Below are 12,314 nucleotides of genomic sequence, written 5' to 3' on the forward strand. Positions count from 1 at the left end.
CTTCCTTGTTTCTAATCATTGCTCTCAAAGAACCAGTAACCTTTCTTCCTTGCTGTACCCCTTCAAGCACTTCACTCTTTCAAGCACTTCCTACTCATCACATGACCCAAGCACTTAAATGAACTCACATTTTCCATTTCCTCCTCATTCAACCTCACTGTACATTCAGTGACTCCATTTCTCTCAAAGACCATAACTTTACTCTTCCCTATATTCACCTTTAGATTCCTTTTCTTACACACTCTCCCAAACTCATTCACCAAGCCTTGCAGCTCCTCTTTGTCTTCACTTAACAACATAGTATCATCTGCAAACAATATAGGGAGTTTCCATACACTTCCCTCTCTCGTTAGGGCCACTCCAATATCCACTGCCCTACTTTGTGTCTCTTTTATAACCCCATCCATATGTTGATCCCCCACTTGTCTTTTGATTGCTAACTCAAACTATCTATCTATCTATTTATTGCCAGACGCCTCAATCCCGTTTGGGGTGGCCACAAACAAATCGCCTCCAAGTCGCCCTGTCCCCCGCCATTTCACTGCCCTGCTCCCAACTCACACCCCCCTCTCTCATATACCTCTCCACCCCATCCCTTCATCTCATCCTCGGCCTCCCCCTCCCTCTTTCCCCCTCCGCCTCACTCACATACACTCTCTTCGTCAGTCTTTCACCCTCCATCCTCTCCACATGGCCAAACCACCTCAGTGTGTTTCTCATAACGCTTCCTATCACATCCACATCAACACCACAACGCCCCTTTATATCCTCCTTCGTCAGCCTGTCTCTCCATGTGACTCCACAGGCTCCTCTTAAATAACTCATTTCCACTGCTCTCACTCTAGACTTGTGTCCTTCCAACAACGTCCAAGCTTCACTTCTGTACGTTAGAGTTGATATCACAATACAGTAATCACTCCAATATCCGACGTAATAGAGCCATAGGTAGGTCCGGATATTGGTTCTGTCCGGATATTGGGCCTCAGCTTATGGACTTGTACTTATGGACCCTAACTCATAGAAACACCTATACAACTCCCTCTGGACATGCATAGCACCTATTTAAGACCCAAATCACACCAATAAGGCACATAAATGACTGAAATAAACGCAAAAGAAACATAAAATGAGGGTTTAGAAGTAGGTTCATACAATAATAAACATTCTGGTGACTGGCTCCTGGACTGGTACTTATGGACCCTAACCTAGCCTAACTCAGAAAAACACCTTCCTACTGCACATGCATAGCTCCTAACACCCTATTCACACCAATAAAGGACATTAAAGAGTGAAATGAGGTAAGTATAGCATGGAAAAAAGTACAGAATGAAACATTCTTATGTCTGGATAGTGGGGATGTTCTGATATTGGGCGTCCGGATATTAGAGTGATTACTGTACTGTCATGTAGTAACTTTTTCACTTCCATGCTCACTTCCCTGTTTCTTATCACTGCTTTCAAAGAACCAGCAACCTTTCTTCCCTGCTGTACCCTTTCAAGCACTTCACCCTCCAAACCTCCATCCTTACTCATCACACTACCCAAGTACTTAAACGTACTCACATTTTCCAATTCCTCACCATCCAACCTCGCTGTACATTCACTAACTTCACCTCTCTCAAAGACCATCACTTTACTCTTCCCTACATTCACCTTTAGATTCCATTTCTTACACACTCTCCCAAACTCATCCACCAAGCCTTGCAGCTCCCCTTCGTCTTCACTCAACAACACAGTATCATCTACAAACAACAATACAGGGAGTTTCCAAACACTATCCTCTCTCACCAGGGCCACTCCAACATCCACTACCCTACCTTGTACCTCTTTTATTACCCCATCCATGTACAGATTGAACAACTATGGAGACATGACACATCCCTGTTTCAAACCAACTTTCAAAGAGAAAAATTCACTCAGTTCACCATCCACAAGCCCTGCAGCCTTCGCACCATCGTACATACTCTTCACAGCATTCAACAACTTCCCATCTACTCCATATATTCTTAACACTTTCTACAATCCTTGTCTATCCACCCTGTCATATGCTTTCTCCAAATCCATGAAAGCCACATACAACTTCTTTCCCTTCTCTAGAAACTTTTCCACTAAAGATCTAAGAATGAATATCTGATCTACACAACCTCTTCCCTTCCTAAAGCCTCCCTGTTCTTCTCCAACTAATTTCTCTGTTCTTTCTCTAACTCTGTCAATAAGTATCCTACCATACACTTTTCCTATTATACTAAGAAGACAAATGCCCCTATGATTACCACACACTTCTTTTTCCCCTTTTCCTTTGTACAAGGGAATAATTATACCTGACTTCCAATCCTCCGGGACTCTACCTTCCTCCCAGGCCAATCTGCACATCTTCCACATCCATTCTACTACTATCTCTCCCCCATGTTTCAGCATTTCACCACACACTCCATCAATTTCTGGGGCTTTCCCCAACTTCACTTTCTTCACTGCTTCCACAACTTCTATCCTACTGATTTCTTCCTGTCTTCTCACCTCCCTCCTCCTCCCAGCCATTCCCCAGCCACTTAATCTCGCATCACTTCCATCCTATATGTTCAACAATTCCTTAAAGTGTTCTCTCCATCTGCTCACCTTTTCTCCCTTCTCCATTAGTAATCTACCATTTTTATCTTTCACTCCCCTGCTAACTTCACTTCCACCCTGTCTTACTCTCTTCACCTCTTTCCAGAACATTTTCTTACAGTCCCTCCACTTTACACTCAAATTCCTTCCAAATTCCTCATCCACTCTCTTCTTACTCTCTCTTATTAATCTTTTCACCTCTCTCTTTCTTTCTACATATAACTCTCTCTTCCACCTCTCAACTTCTTCCACACCCCTATTTCTCATCCATTCACTGTATGCTTTCTGCTTTTGTGCCACAGCCTGTCTCACCTCTTCATTCCACCATGCTGTTCCTTGCACCCCCCTCCATCTTCTCTTCATCCCACACACCACATCACATGCTGCACATATTTCTTCTGTGAATATCCTGCATGCACCTTCCACATCCCCCATCTGCTCCAATTCATATTTGCCCAATTATTCCTCCACTTCTCTCTAATAGTCTGCCTTTTTCTCCTCCTCTTGTAACCTTTCCACTCTCCTTGCAACTACTCCTTCTTCCCGTCCTTCCTTTCTTCTACTTCTCCATCTTATTTGGATCATGATTCTGGCCACCACCAAGTAGTGGCCAGAAAGTCCACTCCCCCAGCCTCTATAAGCTCTTGCATCCATTACACATCTTCGCATCCTTTCATCCAAACACACATAATCAATCATTGCCTTCCTTTCATTCAGTTCACCACCCACCCTTCTCATCACTCGCCATGTATACCTGTGGATCATTTTATGCCTAAAGAGGGTATTGGCTATCACCAACCCCCTCCCAGCACAAATGTCCTCTAATGCACTGCCATTCTCATCTACAATATCTCAGCAAGCACAACCCACTCACCAACTATTACATCCACCTTCACATTCCCTACTTTACCATTCATATCACCAATCAAAAACACTCTCTCATTCCTTCCAAACATTTCCATGCACACTTCTACATTTGTACAGAACTCTTCTCTCACTCTGCTTGCACGATCTTGCGTTGGTACATACACGCACACAATCACCCACATTTGTATTCCAACTTTCAATCTTACCCACACAATCCTTGACCCAACTGATCCATACTCTCTTATGTTCTTCTTCCATCTTTTACTCACAACTATATACACTCCTTCTTTTGCCCTCTCATTCTCACCTACTCCTGCACATATACCCCATCCATACTCCCATTCTCTTGCACTCTCACCTCCCCATTTAGTTTCAGTTACTCCACATACATCAACTTTTGCACCCTCAAGGACCTAGACAATCTCCCTCTCTTTCACCTCATCATTCGCACCTCTTACATTCCATGTTGCAATTACCATGTCCTTTGTCCGGTCTTTGGTCGTCATCTTTTGGTCAGTCCTTGTCCGAGGCTTCTTGTTTGTCTTTTTAGTTAGTTGTTTTCTGGGAAGGGGCACTAACCCTCCGCCAACCCTTTTAGTCGCCTTGTACGACAAGCAGGGATACTGGGGGAATATTCTTGGAAACCCCCCCTACCCCCTGGGGTTGCCTATTTCCAGGTAAAGTTTATATTCCGGGGAATGTGTGGAAAATATAATTTTATGAAAACCCTAGTCAGTTTGTGAAATGGATTTTATTTAACTTGGGTTGATTTCGCTTATATTAGTATAAGTGAAGGTTGTAGTTACATGAGGTTAAATTACAATATTTAAGAAGGGTTAGGTTAGGTTAGGTAATGTTAGGTTTGGTTAGTACAGGTTTGTTTAATAGAAGTTATGACAAGGTTATGGTAAGTTGTACAATGCATAATCTAAATTAATCTAATCTAATCCGACCTAGCCATATTTAACCAAACCTAACCTGACTTTAACTGAAATCTAACCAAAATCATCCTGGTCTGAAAATCCATTTCACAGGTTGACTAGTGATTTCACAAAATGATTATTTTCACAGGTTTCCTGTAACATTATAGGCTATAACCTACTGCTTTTTGTTGCTGTGGTTGCTAAGTGAGTACTGAGAAGTATACGGTTTTTGTCAGTCACCTTTCCCCCATAATATCCCTTGAGCATTAAACCAAATTCTCATTGTGTTAAGGGTATGGCACCTAACCTGGAGGTGCAACAGTAACATGCAACAGCGGAAAATCCACCCATGAAGGGTTTCCCCACAATTACGCTTTGAATACAGTAGGTTAGATTTGGATAGTCAAGGTTATGATAGGTTAGGCCAGTTTAGGATACTGGTAGGTTATATTCAGATTTGTTGTCCAAAACTAAATGTTATCCCTTCAGATTTCCTCGTGTTATACCAACTGAACTCAACCTATACTAACTAAACCTAATTATTCTATTCAATTATGACAGGAAAGATATAGCTTTATGAGAATGTTGTGCATGTGATGAGACATGTTTGCTGTTTCATCAGCATAAAAATGATAATACTGTACGTATCGTGTGTGTCAAGAAGAGACAATAAATAGCTTTTATAAACTGTAAATAGAACTGAACTTAAAACAGATCCTTGGGCGTTTCCAAACAGAAGAAGAACTGAGTCCAAGCAAGCGTGGTCAACTACCACACTCTGAGATATGAAGCGTTTAGTCAAATAACAACGAACGTGCCAAATCAGCGTTTTGAGATTTACGGTGTTAAACATGTTTCATTGTAACTCATTAACCAGTACCTTGATTTCAATAAACTATGTCTCAAAACATACAGCTAGTAAAATACTTTCAGCCACATAAGAATAAAATACAAATTATACAATATACAGAATCAGGTTATAATGCTGTTCAGTTATTAACACTGTACCATGTTACCTCTACGGAAAAAAATATATATATAAAATATAACCACAAAAATGATAAGATGGACAATCGCCAACCCATGTACAATAGTGCTGCATGTATTTAAATGCTCTGGGGGGGAGGGAGATGAGGATTAACAGTAGTCCAGCATATTATCAGTCTAGTGCAGCGTTTCTTAACCTTTTCCAACCTCAGCACCCCCCCTCCTAATAAGGTCTCAGTCCAGCACCCCTCTACATCTGGTTACTGGGACTGCAGTTGCTACACTACTGCAGGGTTAAAGTAAAGTGAAGTACTGCCTGACAGTTTATTTTATAGTCTTAAAAAAAAAAAAAAAAAAAAAAAAAAAAAAATATATATATATATATATATAAAGGATTCCAATACTAAGCAAATCCAGTAAGAAAAAATATAATGCATTTTCCAGCACCCCCTAAAATTGATTTCAGCACCTCCTGGGGGTGCTAGCACCCTAGGTTAAGAAACGCTGGTCTAGTGCCTTCCGTTCATCACTAACTTTCAGATTAGGACCAGTGCCTCACTTGAAAGTTTCCCCTGACCCAGTTACTGTCACACTGTTGAGTACAGAATGAACTCTATGCTCACCTAAACCCTGAATGCTGAGGAATGATGACTGACAAACATCATAAGTCACATTTGCATACCAGTACTCAATAACTAATCATACAGTACATGACTTGCATGATTTATGGCCCTTGACACGAGGCCGCTTCATAGCGACACTTTTCACATGACTGGCAATGTAACTGCTCTGTTATAATCACTCACTGCCCCAAAAGCTGTAAATAGATCACTCACTTTATCATTGCCTAAGTTGTTGAAGCAGCCACACTTATGAGGACGACCGATTTTCCTCACTGGCACTTCCTTTTTTGTGTCATAACTCACGTATGCTTCCCCACGTATGCTTCCCCAGCATTTCATTTTTGCTTGGTTATCTGCATGTTTCTAAGAAGATGGATCACGTTTTCGCTTCATATGTGCTCAGCGACCTCCTACTTCCCATTATGATGTAAGTCTCTCATGTTGCGATGTAAATCACTGTAAATCTGAGGTGAAAATAATGTAATAATCAAAAAGCATGTCTGTGTGGTTTACAATGTAAACAGAACTGGGAAGGGCAGGATTTGGCCACACCCACCAGCCGACAAACTCACAAAACATGGCCACTTATTGGCTGTGAATGTGATGTCATCATGAGACCCACCACTCACTGGCAGCCTGGAGCAGTGCTTGCTGGCATGTTCGTCTTTCTTCTACTACAACTTTTCTCAGGAGAGAGACAGGCCACATGTACCAACCTGCAGCATGTTGGGACAAGAATTCACCTTGTTGTATAGGACTTTCATCCATGTTGTAAAGACGAACAAGCCATGAAAACGTTTCCACTGGATAGAAAAATGGCGGACAAGTGTGTTGCTACCTAAATCTCAATTTTAGATATTTGCATGTTCGTCATTATTCAATTAAACACCTCATATGTCCAACAGGTACGACTTAGGGTGTAAAACAGCATTGTCTCAGACACCATAAAAATGCACATCATCCAACAATAGTTCATGCTTTTTTTTTTCTTTTTTTTTAATGCGAGGAAGAAGGAACCAAAGGCCATGAGCCCGCAGTAACAGTTCCCTCCAAGAGAAAAACAAAATACAATAGAGAGCCAAATTCAAGATCCGATCATTTTGAGATGCCTGGACACACTGCATTTGAAAGACTGGAGATCATAGGCAGCAGGAAATACAGACAGAGGGAGACAGTTCCAGAGTTGACCTGTTGCATAAATGAAAGACTGGGAGCAATGGTTAAATCTTGCATTAGAGAGCTGGACAGAAAAGGGATGAGAGTTTGCTGCCAGACCGGTGCTACGCGCCCGTCGTAGAGGTGGAGGAATGCAAGCAGACAGTTCAGAGGAGCAGTGACCATTTAAGTAGCGATAGAAAAGAGATAAAGATACAACAGTGCGGCGAAGAGACAAAGGTTGAAAGGAGTCAGTAAGAGGAGGAGAGTTAATGAGATGAAAAGTCTTTGACTCCACCCTATTGAGAAGAGCTGTATGTGGGGAGCCTCCCCACACATGAGAGTTGTACTTCACACAGGGGCGGATAAAACCCCTGTATAGAGTCAACAATTGTGAAGGGGCAAAGAAAGAGTGGAGTCGGCTTAGCACACCCAATCTCTTGGAAGCAGATTTTACAAGAGATGTAATATGATCTTTCCAAGATAAGTCCTGAGTAAACGAAACCCCAAGCATGAGAAGAGCTGTATGTGGGGAGCCTCCCCACACATGAGAGTTGTACTTCACACAGGGGCGGATAAAACCCCTGTATAGAGTCAACAATTGTGAAGGGGCAAAGAAAGAGTGGAGTCGGCTTAGCACACCCAATCTCTTGGAAGCAGATTTTACAAGAGATGTAATATGATCTTTCCAAGATAAGTCCTGAGTAAACGAAACCCCAAGCATGTTCAAGGATGATGCAGGATTAAGCTGAATATTATTAAACATTAGTGGGTATACCTGTGGAAGATTTTGTTGGGTTGATGGGTGTAAGAACTGAGTCTTAGATGCATTAAAAACAACCATATTATTTTTACCCCAGTCAGAGATACGAGCCAAGTCAGACATTAGGTGTGCCATAGCCTCATCCCTTGTTTGTTGAAGTAACTGTTGACATGGGCGTTGCGGGAACTGAATGGAAAGGTAAAGGGTGGAGTCATCAGCGTATGAGTGGATAGGGTTCAATGTACAGCTTAGAAGATCATTGATGAATAAAAGGAAGAGAGTTGGTGATAGGACAGAGCCCTGAGGAACACCACTGTTGATAGATCTAGGAGAAGAACGATGGCCGTCTACAACAGCGGCTATAGAACGACCAGAAAGGAAGCTAGCGATGAAGGCACAGATAGAAGGATAGAAACCGTAGGAGGGCAGTTTGGAAATTAAAGATTTATGCCAGACTCAATCGAAAGCCTTTCAGATGTCAAGTGCAATGGCAAAGCTTTCACCAAAGTCCCGAAAGGAGGATGACCAGGAGTCTGAAAGGTAGGTGAGAAGATCGCCAGTGGAGCGTCCCTGACGGAACCCGTACTGATGATTGGAAAGAAGGTTGTGATAGGAAAGATGCCTTAAAATTTTTCTATTGAGAATTGACTCGAAAACTTTTAAAATACAGGACGTTAAAGCAATTGGACAATAGTTGGAGGGTTGGGAGTGGTCACCCTTCTTTGGGACTGGCTGAATGAGAGCAAACTTCCAGCACGAAGGAAAGGTACAAGATGACAGACAAAGGCGAAAGAGTTTGCCTAGGAAGGGTGTAAGCACAGAAGCACAGTTCTTGAGAACAACAGGAGGGACTCCATCAGACCCATATGCCTTGTTAGTACTGAGGCCAGTGATAGCAGAAAATACATCAACTGAAGAAATTTTAATCTAAACCACGAGGAAGTCACAGGGGGGAAGTGATGGAGGAACAGCACCGGAATCGTCTAAGGTGGAATTGGAGGAGAAAGTCTGTGCGAAGAGATCTGCTTTATCAGTAGAAGAAATAGCTACAGAACCATCAGAGTAGAAAAGAAGAGGGAAGGATGATGAGGTAAAGTTGTTAGAAAGGTTTTTGGCAAGGTGCCAGAAGGAGCGGGAAGAATTCAAGTTGGAGAGTTGAGAGCATTTAGTACAGATGAAATTATTTTTAGCAGAGCGAAGAACAAACTTAGCACGATTCCAGGTAGAAACGTAAAGATGATGTGATTCAGGGGTGGGTTGGCTCCGGTACCTTTTGTAGGCCCTCTCCTTGTTGTGGACAGCATTAGAACAAGTGTGATTAAACCAAGGCTTTCTTGCGTTAGTCAAAGGATATGAGAAAGGAATGTATGCTTCCATGCCTGAGAGAATAACCTCCGTAATGCACAAGGCATACTCAGATGGCTCACGGCCATGGAAGCAATAATCATTCCAGGGAAAATCGAACAAGTACTGCCTGAGGACCTCCCAGTCCGCGGCTCCAAAATGCCACAGACGACATTTCCCTGGAGGGTCCACAGGCCGTACCAGAGTGATAGGACAGGTTAAGGTGATAAGGTTGTGATCGGAGGAGCCCAATGGAGAGAAAAGATTAACAGAGTAAGCAGAAGGATCAGTTGTGAGGAAGAGGTCAAGGATGTTGGAGCTCTCTCCAAGGCGGTCAGGGATACGGGTAGGATGCTGTACAAGCTGCTCTAGGTCATTAACGTTAGAAAAGATGTAGGCTTGTTCACCAGGTGGATCAGTGAAAGGAGAGGAGAGTCAAAGGTGGTGGTGAACATTGAAATCTCCAAGAATGGAGATTTCAGAGAAAGGAGAAATGGATAGAATGTGTTCCATCGTAGAAGTAAGATAGTCGAAGAATTTTTGATAGTCAGTAGAATTAGCGGATAAGTAAACAGCACAGATATACTTAGTCAGAGAATGACAGGAAAGCCGAAGCCAGAGTGTAGAGAATTCAGAAGATTCGAGTTCAGGAACACGAGAGCAAGATAAGTCGTTGCGTATATATACACAACAGCCACCTTTGGCTTTGAAATGAGTATAGAGAAAGTAGGAGGATACAGAAAAGGGTTTGCTGTCAGTTGCCTCAGACAGCTGAGTCTCAGTTAGAAAAAGAAGGTGAGGTTTAGAGGAGGAGAGGTGGTGCTAAACAGAGTGAAAGTTAGAGGAAAGGCCGCGAATGTTGCAGAAATGAAGAAGAAGTGAGTCAGACAGTGGTTCCAGGCACCTCGAGTCGTCACCAGGAGAGGGGCGGATGGTGGGGGCATTTATGGTCCCCCCCTCTGGGGACTCCGAGGCTTGGTGATGAGACGCCATAATTTTTTTGCATTTTGGAAAAGGAAGTGTAGTGTGTACTGTGCATGTAGTTTGGTGTAGATAGTTAGAGAAATTTGTGCTGGAGAGCATGCTGGCCTACTCTCTGTGTAACTGAGACACTGAAAAAGTTCAGCAAAGGGGGATGGTCAGGAACTAGTCCTGAGGGCTGATGAAATGGGAGCTCCAGCATTCCCTGTCATCAGCTTTCCATCCACCTCGGGAGTACTGCCCTGCTCGACTGGTGCTACAGTCTACTCCTCCTACTGTGTCAAAGGCTGCTGACAGACCTAAAAGAACCAGGAGAGAGGACATCCCACTACACGTATTTGCCACCAAGTCATTATGAATATTTATTAATGCAGTTTCAGTTGAGTTATATTTGCTTTATGCTGGCTGCCCAGGGGGAACAACTCTATTTCATTCTAGTACCTACTCAATAACCTTTGACAAAAATAATAAACTACAGATGGGAAGACAGTTTAACATGATATCAACATCAACACCAGGCTTCTTAGGTAGGGACATGAGCAATGCACATTTCTTAGACTGCACAGACTTACCAGTAACTTTTGAGAAGCATTTATTTACTATTCTATATATAAATCCTGCTGCATGTTCATACACACCTTCATTCACGCCTGGCAACTGTGACACATTAAATGGATGAAGTGAGCAAAATTATTTATTAAGGTCCATGATATAACATTTTACTTTAACATCCAATGGATTAAAGAATGCAGACAAATGAATTTTTGTTCACCATGACCAGAATTTGACAGAGAATTCCTTGCTGAAAGAAATATTGTCGAATTCACAAAATCAGACACCAATTAGGCATCAGATACATAAGTTTGTTTGGCAGACACATTCTTCTGACCAACCGGATTATTTATAATCGCAGCCATTTTTACTTTTTTTATTGCCAACTCATAATCAACCTTATTCTGGAAATACAGTACTTTGCTTTGGGGCATTTACAGTGAGAACAACAGTCCTTCTCACACACACATAAGGCAATAAAGTCAGTCCAGTCTGTTGCAAGCACCATCCACATTCAGCTTTCCTACATTGTCTACACAAAGAAATGATGGATGGAGTGAACCATGTAGAATTATCACAGACAATGACTGCCTTTATTAATTCGGGAAAATGATGGTCAAAGATATACTAAAGCTCAAAATTATATATATTAACTGAATCATCAGAATAAAGATCAGATGAATCAATGCAATTTACAGCATGCTGAATGTGGTCAATACTTCTAAAATTTCTGAACCTGATAAGCTCTTTATAAGAAGGGAGTTTCTGGATTTCAAACTCAAAGTGAGCAAAGCATGGTCGAACATGAAAGGGTCAACTGAATTAACCTCCATATCCAATAAGCAAGTGCAGCCAACATGAGGGATGATCAAATCAAGGACATGTCCCAAGACGTGAGTTGACTGATGAACAGCGGCGGGCAGCGCAAACGAAGAAGGACCTTGCGCAAGCGCAAAGCGCAATCCACAGTTCACTACCTTGCGCAAGCGCAAATGCACAATCTGACAAATATTTAGCTTGCGCAATGTCGCAAAGCGCAACCACAAATGATTTGCATATATTTTTGGGAATTACCGAAAAATATTGAGATATTTAAATAAAACAGCATACCTACTTACTTTTATTTTGTATTATTATTTTCTATTATTTGTAATTTGCGCAAGTGCGCAATCCAATATATATACCTTGTGCAATGTCGCAGAGTGCCAGCGCAAATCATTTGCATGTATTTGTGGGAATTACTGTAAAATATATATTGGTATAATTAGATAACTTACTAAAGTAGCAACCTGCCCACCACCCGCGGTGACTGAGGTACATTAGGTCATTGTCCGGGAAAAACAGCCTATATTTACCAAGGCATTGGCAAAGATCACGTGATTACTGTATCATCAACTCTCTCCGACAGAGGAGGGAGGGAATGGAGAATAAGAGAGAGAAGAGGGACGAAGTTTATGCCTTATCTCCTCACTCAAAGGGACGCTCCTTTGCCATTCCCGCGTATTTATTCTT

At 42.1% G+C, this 12,314-nt stretch overlaps 1 protein-coding gene across 1 annotated transcript in view; it reads right to left on the bottom strand.

Moving 5' to 3' along the window:
- LOC145393016 (selenocysteine lyase-like) overlaps positions 1-12,314 on the bottom strand; it is an 87,809-nt gene that overhangs the window by 36,010 nt on the left and 39,485 nt on the right. The gene's annotated exons all lie outside the window — the stretch shown is intronic.

Source organism: Coenobita brevimanus, chromosome 23 (assembly GCF_032717465.1).
Source record: "Coenobita brevimanus isolate Jiangsu-jjx chromosome 23, ASM3271746v2, whole genome shotgun sequence".
NCBI classification, from domain to species: domain Eukaryota; kingdom Metazoa; phylum Arthropoda; class Malacostraca; order Decapoda; family Coenobitidae; genus Coenobita; species Coenobita brevimanus.